Source organism: Ictidomys tridecemlineatus, chromosome 4 (genome assembly GCF_052094955.1).
Source record: "Ictidomys tridecemlineatus isolate mIctTri1 chromosome 4, mIctTri1.hap1, whole genome shotgun sequence".
NCBI classification, from domain to species: domain Eukaryota; kingdom Metazoa; phylum Chordata; class Mammalia; order Rodentia; family Sciuridae; genus Ictidomys; species Ictidomys tridecemlineatus.
Window position 1 is genome coordinate 204018788 of NC_135480.1, and position 11212 is coordinate 204029999.

Sequence of the window (11212 nt, forward strand, 5' to 3'; positions counted from 1 at the left end):
TTTTTATTTTTTAGTTTTAAGTGGACATGATATCTTTATTTTAGTTTTATGTGGTGCTGAGGATCAAACCCAGTGCCTCCCGCATGCCAGGTGAGCACACTACCACTTGAGCCACATCCCCGGCCCCACCATGATGACTTAAACAGGAAGTACACACCGTCGGGGCTGCAGTGATGTCCTTCTGGCCTCCCCAACATGTGGTCTTCATCCTTATGACACAAAATGGCTGCTTCCACGCCAGGTATCATGACAGCATTCCAAGCAGTAAAATTGGGGAGGAAACCAGGGAAGGGTGAAGAGCAAACCACAAAAGGGCCCTGCCAGGTAAGTTCCTATTTTTATCAGAAAAACAGTTGTTTTCCTGGCTCAGTTCCCAGCAGAAAACCCCTGATTTCATCTCAGGGTCAGCATTGGGCCAAGTGGCCCCCCTAGCTGCAAAGGAGCCTGGGAGGGGCATATTTTCACCTGGGCACATTTCCCCCTGGAGGAGGGGGGGATGCCTGGTCGTCTGGCTCACCAGCAGTGCTCTCACCCTGGAACGGGCGGGGTTCCTGCCTGCAGGGAGCCGCACTGGGGGCCTGTCTCCCCTGACCTGCCGCCACCCCTGGTAGGTGTCCTGAGAGACCCCGGCTCTCCCTGGCGGGGCGCAGGGCAGTGCAGTCGGGGCTGCGTATTTGAGGGGACTCTGGGGACAGCGGAGTTCATTCAGCACAAGCCCTTGGGCTGCGGAGGTCCCCTCCCTCTGTCCAGGGCCTGGGGCAGCGGGGGCCCAGCCCTCTCTGGGGGAGGCCGCCAGCCTCTCCCACCGTGAGGGCTCCCTGGCGTCTGGGCCTGTCCCCTCCTGGACGTGCACCTGCTGCGGGTGGCAAGACCCCCGTGGGCCCGGGGACCCCGCGAGTCCTGCTGTGCTGAGCACGTGCTGCCCCCAGGGGCCGGAGTCCAGCTCGGCCGAGGCCCAGAGCCTGTCGGCGGGTCTGGGATCGGAACCGGGTCTGTCGGTCCCCAGGGTGACGCCCCTCGTCCAGGCCAGCCTCCCTCAGGAGGCCCCTGGCCTGGCTCCCCGGGGTGAGGAGGGGACATTCCGGGGGCAAGAAGGCAGAGGGTCGAGGGAGAGACGCAGGGCAGGGGACAGGCTGGAGGCCCCGCCTGGCCAGTGTCCTTGGGGCAGCGCGGTGTCCCCCTCCTGAGACAGTGATCTGGGCCGTGCGCTGTCCCCTCCGTGGAAACTGCAGCCTGTGACCAGAGGCCAGCAGCCGGCGGGGCAGGGGCGGCTGGCCGCTGAGCCCCGTGGAGAAAGGGCTTTGAAGACAGCGCCACGCGGGCCCAGGGCGCGGGGCACGAGGATGGGGCGCAGGGAGGGCCAGGCCTAGCTGGGGACGCCCCCGACCCCGGGATGGCAGCAAGGCTGCTCCGCGGAGCCACGCGGCCGGCTCTGCTCAGAGCGGGGGGTCTGAAGGCGGCTAGAGGCCTCCAGTAGGTTCCTGTCCCTGCAGCAGGGACGCGCCGTGGGAAGGGATGGCCTTGGGGGTCCCTGCCTCTGCCCGATCGTCCTGTCAGTCACTCATTCAGCAAGCACCTACTGTGCGGGCGCTGGCCAGGGCTGGGGGGCGGCACTAAGAGGTGAAGGTGCCAACTCCTGGGGGGGAGGAGCCGTGCCCAGAGCCGGGCACAGGTACCAGACTCCCCAGCTCCAGGCAGAGGGGGAGCCAGCACAGGGCAGAGAGACCTTGGCTGCCTGCCTACTCTGTGCCACGCGCTAGGGATACAGGGCAAGGCACAGGCCAACCCCCAGTGCCCCCTGGAGCTCACATTTGGTAAATAAACAAATGAAGAAATAAGTATGAAAAATGTCACTGACGGTGACAGGGAGGTGGTGAGAGGGTGGTGGTGGGCGGTGGTGGGCAGAGGTGCCTGGGGATGCTCTCCGCTCCTGCAGTGGGCGGGGCAGGCCTTTCTGAGGAGGTGGCATTTAAGTAGAGGCTGGAAGGATGAAAAGGAGCCAGCCATTAGTAGATACAAGCAGTGCAAAGGCCCTGAGGCAGGAATGAGCTCAGTGTGGTCAAGGAACCAAAAGAGGTCAGTGCAGTGACAGGAGCACAGTGAGCCCTAAGGAGAGCCACAGGCTATGAGTTAGCAGGGGTCACTCACTCACGGCTGTGTACTGTCACCACTGCATTGATTGCAAAAAAACAAAACAAAAAAACACTATTACAGTGGTTTAAACTGCAGATTTTGACTTAATGAACACTAAGCCTGAGGTGGGCAGTTGGGAGCTCATGTAGTGACCTATAGATGTCACCAGGCACTGTGGCACTTTCTTCTTTTTTATTGTCTTCAAATGTGGAGGACTTCTCCCTTCACATTTGCTGCCTCATGGTCACAGTGCAGCTGCTACACCTCCAGCTCTCATGTCCATGTGCCAGGCAGGAACAAGGGGAAGGAGCAAAAGGCCAAAGAGCCAAAGGTCCAGGGGCCTTGTCCTGGCCAGAGCCCATTTCTATTCAGAAAGACAATTTCCTCGCCGGGGTTTCGTTGTGTCCCGTTGGCTAGATTCAGATTACGCGGCTGCCTCCATCTGCCAGGAAGGTTGAAAAACAAGCCTTGAGACTTTGCTGGTCTCTCTAGTGGAGGATGGAATGGAGCAGGGAACGCACGGCGTCCACCAGGACTTCACCTGGGGGACCAGAGAGCTTGTCAGAGGGTGACGTGGGCAGATTGGTGCCAGAGCTCTGCTATTTAAACTGAGAACCTGTGACAAGCCACCAAAGCGTTCAAGGCTCACTTAAGACGTGACCAGGCTCCAAGAAGGGCCTCCAGCCCGGCCTCTCTCCTCTGCCCTCCTCCAGCCCTGGCAGCCCCTACGCTGGCTGGCCACACATGGTTCCTGGCTGTCCCTCGCCTAGCATCAGGGCGCGGAGCAGGAAGTGGCCCCCTGGCTCCTCCTGGCCTGTAGAATGCCCACGCGTGTCCATCCACCGTCTTTGGTTTTCCTGCTAGAACTGACCCTGTCCCCAGGGAGGTCACAGAGCCCTCCCTTCATGGATGGGGAAACAGGCTCCTGGGGACCTTTGCCTAAGGTGGCCCTGATGCCACCGGCCACTGCACCTGGAGGGAGGGCTCTGGGCCCTGGCTGGGCCTCCCCTTTGCTCAGGTAGAGCGGCCATTCTCTTAGCCCTGATTTGAAGGTCTTGGGGGCCCAGGGAGTGGGTGCTGTTTCCGGCCTCTCCAGGCAGCGTGTGAGCCACCAGCCTCTGGCCTGCGGGACATGGGGACCCGGCTGTCCCCCTCACACGCCAGGCGCCGGGCTGGCTGGGCGGCCGTGCAGGCGCTCCTGGCTGACACAGGACGGGCCCTGCCCTCGGGAGTCCAGCCTTCGAGCCCGACTCCTGGGCCGCCTTCTTGATTCACTGTGTGACTTCGGACAAGTCCCCTCCTCTCCCTGGGCCAAATTTTCCTTCCTGTTCTTTTTCTTGGTTCTGGGATCCAACCTGGCCCACGGGCCTGCTGTTGCTCTAGTGGGATGACCAGGGGGTGGGTCTGGACTGTCCCCCTCGCCCTTCAAATCCACCCTTTGAAAGCTTCCAGTCCCTTTCTGCCTACCCCGCCCGCATCTGCCCCTGCCCGGTGTCTTTCATGGTGGCCACTTTCCCGGTCACCCTGTAGCTCTACTCCTCAAGCAAGGACAAGTTGGATCCACCAAAGGTCTCAGGTCGGTCTTCCGCCTGGACCTTGTGTCCAGCGAAGACAGGAGCGGGGTCCACCTGTGTCTGTCCCCCTAGAGACCAGCTCCTCCTCGGTGCTCACTCCACCAGGCGGGCGCGCCCTCAGCCCCGCCCTGTCGCGGCGGCGCCGGTGTCCCCACCCCACCCCCTGAGAACTACGGTCCCCAGAAGGCCGCGGGGCGGCGCGGAGAGGAGCGCGTCTCGGGAGCTGTGGTCCCGCGCGCCCGGGCGCCGGCTGGACGTGCAGGGCGCGGGGCAGCGGGGCTCGCCGTCTGCTCTCCCTGCAGGACCCCGCTGGCCGCCGGCCTTTGGAAGAAACCCTCGTGCGCTCCCGTGGGGTCTCCTTAAGGGGCGGGCTGGGCGCCCCACCTGGACGCCACCCCGGGCGGAGTCGGACCTGGCGCTTTCCAGCCCCTGATGTCACTGAGACCCCGCTGGCCCGGGCTGGCTCCCAGCTGTGCGGCCCCTGGGGGTGCAGGACTGAAGACGGGTAGGAGCGGGATCACAGCTGTCCACTGTCAAAACGCACCAGCGCCCCTCCCCCGTGGGAGAGGGTGTCCTGGGGACCTGGCCCAGGCTGGCTTCCATTGGCCTTGGCACTCGCCTGGACACGGGGTCCAGGTCAGGGGGAACAGTATGCGGGAGGGGTCACTTGAGGAAGTGGCTGAAGGGAGGTTGGGCTTTTGGGGAAGAAATCCTGGGGCTGGAGCGCATAGCCTGGGGACCGACCAGGGGGACCTGGAGCCACAGCAGCAGGGGTCTGTTGGATCCCAGAGGAGGCTGTGACCAGGGGTCGGGGCAGAGCCTGCCCCCTGCCCAGGGTCCTTCTTCCCAGGCTCCGCTTGTCCCTAGAGGCAGGGGCTTCCCTGGGCCAGGGTACCCCCAGAGCTGGCTCAGTGCTGTCCTAGGTGGCCCAGGCAGCCAGGAAACCAGGGGCTGGGGCCAGCATCTCTGCCTCGGAGAAGGGAGACGGAGACCCTGCTGCACTTCCGCTGTGTGGCCTCTGCAGGAGACACCAGGGAAGGCTGCCCCAGGAACGCCAGCTGTTGGGACAGCGGGGACATGGAGAAATCAGGAGGGTCTGCTCACACCCTTCCTGCCTAGGGGTCGTAGCCACAGGAAGGGTTCAGGCCTCCTGATGTCAGACCCCCAGAGCCACCTGGAGCTGGGGGCCTGGAGGGGTCCTAACTGGGATGGCTGCTCTGGGTCCCTCTTCTGGTCTCGATGGCCATGGGACTCAGGAGGTCACGTTCTCTGGCTCTGACAGCCTGGACCTGTGCTTGGCGGGAGGCTTGGCGCACGGTCCTGGGCCTGCAGGCCCCAGGGAGGTATCCATCCTGCCCCTCCAGACCCTGGGCTTCCTCCCCGGCACCTTGGGCCCTGCACTTCCCCTAAGTGCTCTGGGCACCCGAGGAAGCCGACAGCAGGCCGGGGCTCTGTGCTCCTCACTGTGGCCTCGTCCCCCAGATCAGAGGCCCGGCTCCATTGTGGTTTGTCTTGGATTCATAAAAAATGGGGAAGCAAATCAATGACCCCTTCCACAAATGCAATTCAGACGGCAGGAAAAAAATCTCTCTGGAGGATCAGGGAGCCTCTTTCTCTCATGAAAAATGTGGTGTCCTGAGATGGCCCTGACCCATCCTGGTGGGCACAGGGAGAAGGTCCAGAGTGTACATCAGTTGAAACTTAGCCTATGTTGGGGCTGGGGCTGGGGCTCAGCGGTAGAGCACATGTGAGGCCCTGGTTCGATCCTCAGCACCACATAAAAATAAAGGTACTGTGTCCAACTACAACTAAAAAAATTAAAAAAAAAAAAAGTGTACGTGAGGGCCCGATGGGTGTCTGCTCCTCAGAAGTCCCTTCCCCCGGGGGGGCCGTGGGCTCCTGAGGCCCGGGCACTCCCTTCGCCTGGCTCCTACCCCTCGGGTTGGATTTCAGGGCTGATATTCTGATGCTTTCCCAGGTGTCTGCTGATCGGAATCTTCTGGAAGTTGGTTAAATGCAGATTCTTGGCCCCTCCTCCCTGAGATCCTGATACAGGGTCCAAGGAGGGACCCAGGAATGTGGATTTCAGGCCATCGTGCCCCAGAGCAGAGGGCAGCCTCGGAGCATGGAGGACACAGATGGGGCGCAGCAGCACCAGCCCAATGCCAGATGTTGGTGATGTCCCTTCCCTTGTCCGCGAAGCAGTGACCTATCCAGGGTGCCCGGGGCTGGGTGTGTGCGTCATGTTCTGCAGCGGGGAGTTTGGGGCTGGGGACTGAACCTAGGTACTCTACCACGGAGCCACATCCCCAGCCGCTTTTATTTATTTTGATGCAGGGTTTTGCCAAGTTGCCCAGGCTGCCCTTGAACCTGGGGTCCTCCTGCCCTAGGCTCCGAGTAGCTGGGATGGCAGGTGCGTGCCACTGTGCCAGGCTTGCTTTAGATTTCTTTTTTCTTTTCTTTTTTTTTTTTTGTATTGCTGTCTAAATGACCACGGGTCACTGCTGTAATGCACCCTGCAGAACTGAGGGCCAGTCAGAACTGGGGACACGCTTGGGGTCTGGGATGTGGCTTGGGACACTGCAGGGCGAGGGCAGAGAACGGCTGGCCTGTGTGACTCCAGGGCTCCTGCTTTGTGAGCCCCTGGCTGCCCCAGTGGGCCACTCCCTCCACGCCCTCCGTTCCGCAGCACCTCACGTCTGACAGCCCCACAGCGCGGCTCCTGGGGCAGGTTCACCTGTACGTTTCCTCCTTGGGGCTGGGTCTGCAGCAGAGGGCCCTCTGACTTCATTCCCCTGCTCGCTGCCGTCCTCCGGGCTGGCCAGCCTGGGTGAATTTGGGGAGGTGGGCAGGGCTTTCTACCTGCCGGGCACCATCCTCGAACCAGGTCCCCATTCAGGCATTTCCATTCTCTTCCAGGAACAGGCAGGCCGTCCCTCCCTGGCCATCAGGGGACTCCAGCCCCTGGGCAGAGAGCTTGGGGAGGGGACATTCACGTGACCCAAGGCAGGCCAGGAGACCCAGTCCTGGGAAGGCAGCTCTCTTTCTTCGGGAAGCTCGGGCTGGCAGGACAGAAAGCCGGAGTCAGCCGCATGGACAGCCTAAGCCAAGATGAAGCCAGACAGCCACAGAGCTGAGATGGAGCCGGTGAGGAGACACCCGGGAGCCTTGTTGGAGCACCTGGATCCAGCTTTGCCTGAGGCCATCCACCTCTTTTGGTTTAGGGCAGCTTGGATTGTTTCTGTGCTTGTAACTCGTTCACAACTTGCAGAAAGTGTGTCACTTCACCTGTCCTTCTGTACACCTGTCTGTTCCGCAGGGCTGAGCGCCTGCCCAGACCAGCCTCTCCTGGTACCAGGCCTCCATTTGAAAGGGGAGGCGGCCAGGTGACCCTAGAGCTTCTGCCAAGGCAAGCCTGGGGCTGGGGCATGGGAGTTCCCGGGAGGGGGCATCTCGGTGGGCTTTGGGAGGAGGTGGCCTGGGGGTTGGGCTTAGAGGCACAGGGAGGATTTTAGTGGTTTGAGAATCAGAAAGGGGACCTCCCAGAGAACAGGGGTCAAAACGGACAGGTGGAGAGAGGAGCCCTGGGCCCTGCGCCTGGGCTGGCGGGGCGGGGCAGGGTTGGGGACTTTGTCTTGGTTAGAAGTGAGGGTCTGGGCAGGTCCCCGCCCTTCCCTTTGCTGCTTCATTCCTGGTCCTGCCCCTCTCAGCCTCCCAGGAGCCTGGCACCCTCCCCTCCCGGTCTTTCCAGGGTGTCTCCCCACTCGGGGCGTCGGCCAGGAAGTGGGCACAGGGGCACTGTCCCTGCTGCACCCGCCCGTGGCCTGCTTCTTGCTTTCCAGCCCTTGAGAGCAGACCCCAGGGCTGGGCCCGGGTCCCCCACGCCCCTCCAGGCCGCGCTGGGTGGTGGTGGGCGGGGCCGGGTGGTGGTGGGCGGGGCCGGGTGGTGGTGGGTGTGGCTGCTGCTGGTGGGCGGGGCTGCTGCTGGTGGGCGGGGCTGGTGGTGGTGGGTGGGGCTGCTGCTGGTGGGCGGGGCTGCTGGTGGTGGGCGGGGCTGGTGGTGGTGGGTGGGGCTGCTGCTGGTGGGCGGGGCTGCTGCTGGTGGGCGGGGCGGGGGGGCTGCCCGCAGGGAGCTCCGGGAACTGCCCTCGCTTCCTGGCTCTGATCAGGGTGAAGAGAGGCACCCAGAAGTGGGCCTGCAGGCCAGCGCCCTGAGGACAGGTGGCCGTGGATTCTGGCTGGGCTGCAGGGGTGGCCCCACCCAGGGCTCCGAGGAGGCTGCCAGAGGAGGACCTGGAGGGCTGGGGGTGGCTTCCTGGTCGGGGTGGGGCTGTGACATTGATGGGGGCAATGCCCCTGCCCTTTGCTGGGCTGCTGGGCTTCTTAGCCGTGGCAAGCACTGTCCCTTTCTGGCCGCCACCCCGCCAAGACTCCCTGAAAACGCGGCTGCACCCCAGGGCCCTGCCCCTTGCTCCACGGCCTCCGCACAGGTGGCCCGGACCCGGGTGCACACATCCTGCTCACCGTGGGAGCCGCGGCGTGCCTGGTGTCCTCACACAGCCGGGACTGGACGGGCTGTGTATCCAGGACTTCACAAATAAGTAGGTGTACGATGTCAGGCCACAGATCACACTTCTGATTTGAAAAAGCTTGACCACCATTATCTATTTATAGAATCTTAAGGAAAAAAACAAAACAAAACAGAACTCCACATATGTGCACACCCGTGCTCGTAGCAGCATTATTCATAAGAGCCAAAAGGCAGACGCCACCAGGTGTCCATTAAAGGACAACAGATGAACTAAATGCCATCCATCCATACAATGGAATATTAGTTGGCTTTAAAAAAGGACGGTTTGGAGCCAGGTGTGGTGTGCATGCCTGCAATCCCCAGGGGCTTGGGAGGCAGAGGCAGGAGGATTGCAAGTTCAAAGCCAGCCTCAGAAAAAAGAAAAAAAAAGGACATTTGGACAGCCATACAACACAGATCATAGATGGGCCTCCAGGGCATGATGCTCGGGAAGAGGCCATCAGGACAAAGCCCGTGTGATCCCACTTAGGTGAGGTCCCTAGAGCAGGCAGCCGGGCTGCTGGGGGTGGGTGTTGACTGGGGACAGAGACTCAGATTGAGGAGGGGGGTGAAACTCAGAGGGGGACAGCAGAGATGGCCGCACCGCTACGTGACCCAGCCTAACTGGACACTTGACGGCGGTTAAGAAGCTGGATGGATTCTACCACGATTTTAAATGCCGGGGAGAACCCTTGCTCGACTCGATCGTGGGAGCTGGTTAGCCTTGATTCTCGCTCTGAACCACTGTGAGCACTGACCAAACCAGAGAGCTGGTGAGGCCCCGCCCGGCCACACCAAGACGCCCGGCCATCTGTGTCACTTCATTTCTGTCCCCACCCTGTCTCCTCCCTATTTACTTTGAGGCCAGTCTCAGGGCCAGGGGTCATACTGCTTCACCTGCAGACACTGCAGGACGCAGCCGTCAACTCTCAGGGCCATTCCCACTCCACACCGAGCTGCGGTCCCCGAAGGAAACCAAATCGGCACCTTCACCTTTCCACACTGGAGAGTCGTGTATCTCATACACAGTTCCATGTGCCAAACACACGGCATCATGGGATTCCCAGTGTCTGCTCAACATATCTACACATCCCTACAAAATGCACTTGTGTAACATCTATTAGTCTATAAGTATCTGATATAGAAATGCATCTCGTGTAAGATACAGAACACACACCCATGTGCGCCTATCTTCATGTGACCATGGACCTACATAAGATCCACATGTGAAAGCTGGCCCTCTGCCCTGGACCCTGCAGACCGTCCCAGCTTACCCCTCTGCTCTCTGGCCGGTGAGCAAGGACCCCAGTGTCTGGCAGAGTGGGAGACTCTCCCTAGCTTCAGCTGTCACTTCTTGAGAACATCAAGTCCTCCTTGGCCTGGTGTCCAGCGAGGCCTTGCTGGGAAGGCCGAGGGCCCTCGCTGTCCACCCGGCCCCTACCTAGGTCTCTCAGACTCTGGCTCCCTCTTGTGAACTCTGAGCCCCAACCTTCTGCTGAGGTTCTTTCCAAATCAAGTCTTATACCAGGGACTAACGTGTCATTTTCTAAATGGATTATGTTTTTTCTTTAAAGTTTCTCTTTTGGAAATAATTTAACAGATTCATGGAAGAATCGTTGACATGCAGTAAACTACAGTCTGGAAGGTCCACTTCAGCAGAGAACTTGGGATTTAGAATAGCCACTGGATTGGAGGAGCTGTTTGTTACACAGCACTATCAGAGCAGAAACCTGACTAAGCCACATGGATAACACTAGTGCTCACTTATGAGATTGAGGATCAAATGATATAGTATATTTTAAGGATGATATCCACCTATTGTGTACCTGATACTCACCTGGCACCTGGGGGACAGAGCAGCTTGAGGTCAGACAACCTGTTCCCGGTTGGAATCACACATGCAGCTGTGGGACATGGGGCCACCTGTGTCCCTGTGGAAGGCCCTGGATTCTTGTGTGTGAGACCTCTTGGGGGTAGATTGGATATTATTCCCAAATTTTCATCCTTGAATTTTGCACTTATGTTTGCCAAATGACTTGCAATGCCTGGGACTGGGGAAGAAGGCCCAGTGCCCCTCACCTCTCCCATTGAAGCATGGTCTGGCTACGTGACTTAGGACACTATCTTAAAAACATAATCTTGGACAATGGTTGGGATTTTGGCCTGGTCTGCTATGTGCTGCAAGACCAATGTGTCCCAAGAAATGGATGGTCCCCAGATAGACTCATGGAGCTGAATAAATCTGCCCTGTGGCCTGGAGCTAAATTGAGTCAACACACAGAATGAAGCAAAGTCACTCCAGCTGACCTGCAGAACTGTGAGATGAAAACAAATGTGACAGGGCTGGGATCCAGCTCAGTTGGTAAAGTGCCTGCCTCGCATGCACAAGGCCCTGGGTTCAATCCCCAGCACCACACACACAGAACAAAGCAAACAACCACAACAAAAGGAAAATAAATGCGACAGGCCCTGGATTGGTGGAGCTGTTTGTTACACAGCACTATCAGAGCAGAAACCTGACTAAGCCACATGGATAACACTAGTGCTCACTTATGAGATTGAAAATCAAATGATATAGTATATTTTAAGGATAATATCCATATACAGATATACAGCTCACAACCTGGTCATAGAATGGAAACCTCTCAACATTGAGACCCTGAAGTCCCTCTAGATTCCCCATCCCCATCCTGCCATCCTGTCCATCCTGAGGACTCTCTTGGCCTGATGCAGGACCACTGTCCTGGGCGGAGCTTTGGGGATTAAAGTGTTTGGGGGGATTAACGGAGAGACCCATAAGTCCCAGCAGGAGCACGTAGAGGGGTGTGCTTACACCAGGGTCCCCACAGCACAAGAATTCCCTCTTGCTCTGTGCATCCTCTTTAGCCTCCAGTTTTCTAGTCCTTAGCACCACCTGCAATTTTCCAGGTTGCTT

General features: G+C 59.5%; 2 long non-coding RNA genes across 6 annotated transcripts; both read left to right on the plus strand.

The window, feature by feature from the left end:
- Positions 1-3880: 3880 nt before the first annotated feature.
- On the plus strand, positions 3881-7623 carry LOC110597743 (uncharacterized). Of its 5 annotated transcripts, XR_005734145.2 has the most exons (5): positions 3885-4212; positions 5686-5878; positions 6045-6120; positions 6627-6854; positions 7027-7623. It is a non-coding gene; the product is annotated as an uncharacterized LOC110597743 (long non-coding RNA). The 5 variants fall into 5 exon arrangements; XR_005734142.2 differs by lacking the exon at positions 7027-7623 and having other exon boundaries at positions 3881-4212; positions 5686-5939; positions 6627-6994; XR_005734144.2 differs by lacking the exon at positions 7027-7623 and having other exon boundaries at positions 3882-4343; positions 6627-6994.
- A 196-nt stretch (positions 7624-7819) lies between these two features.
- On the plus strand, positions 7820-10751 carry LOC120889916 (uncharacterized). Its single transcript, XR_005734146.2, has 2 exons — positions 7820-8308; positions 9878-10751. It is a non-coding gene; the product is annotated as an uncharacterized LOC120889916 (long non-coding RNA).
- Positions 10752-11212: the final 461 nt, after the last annotated feature.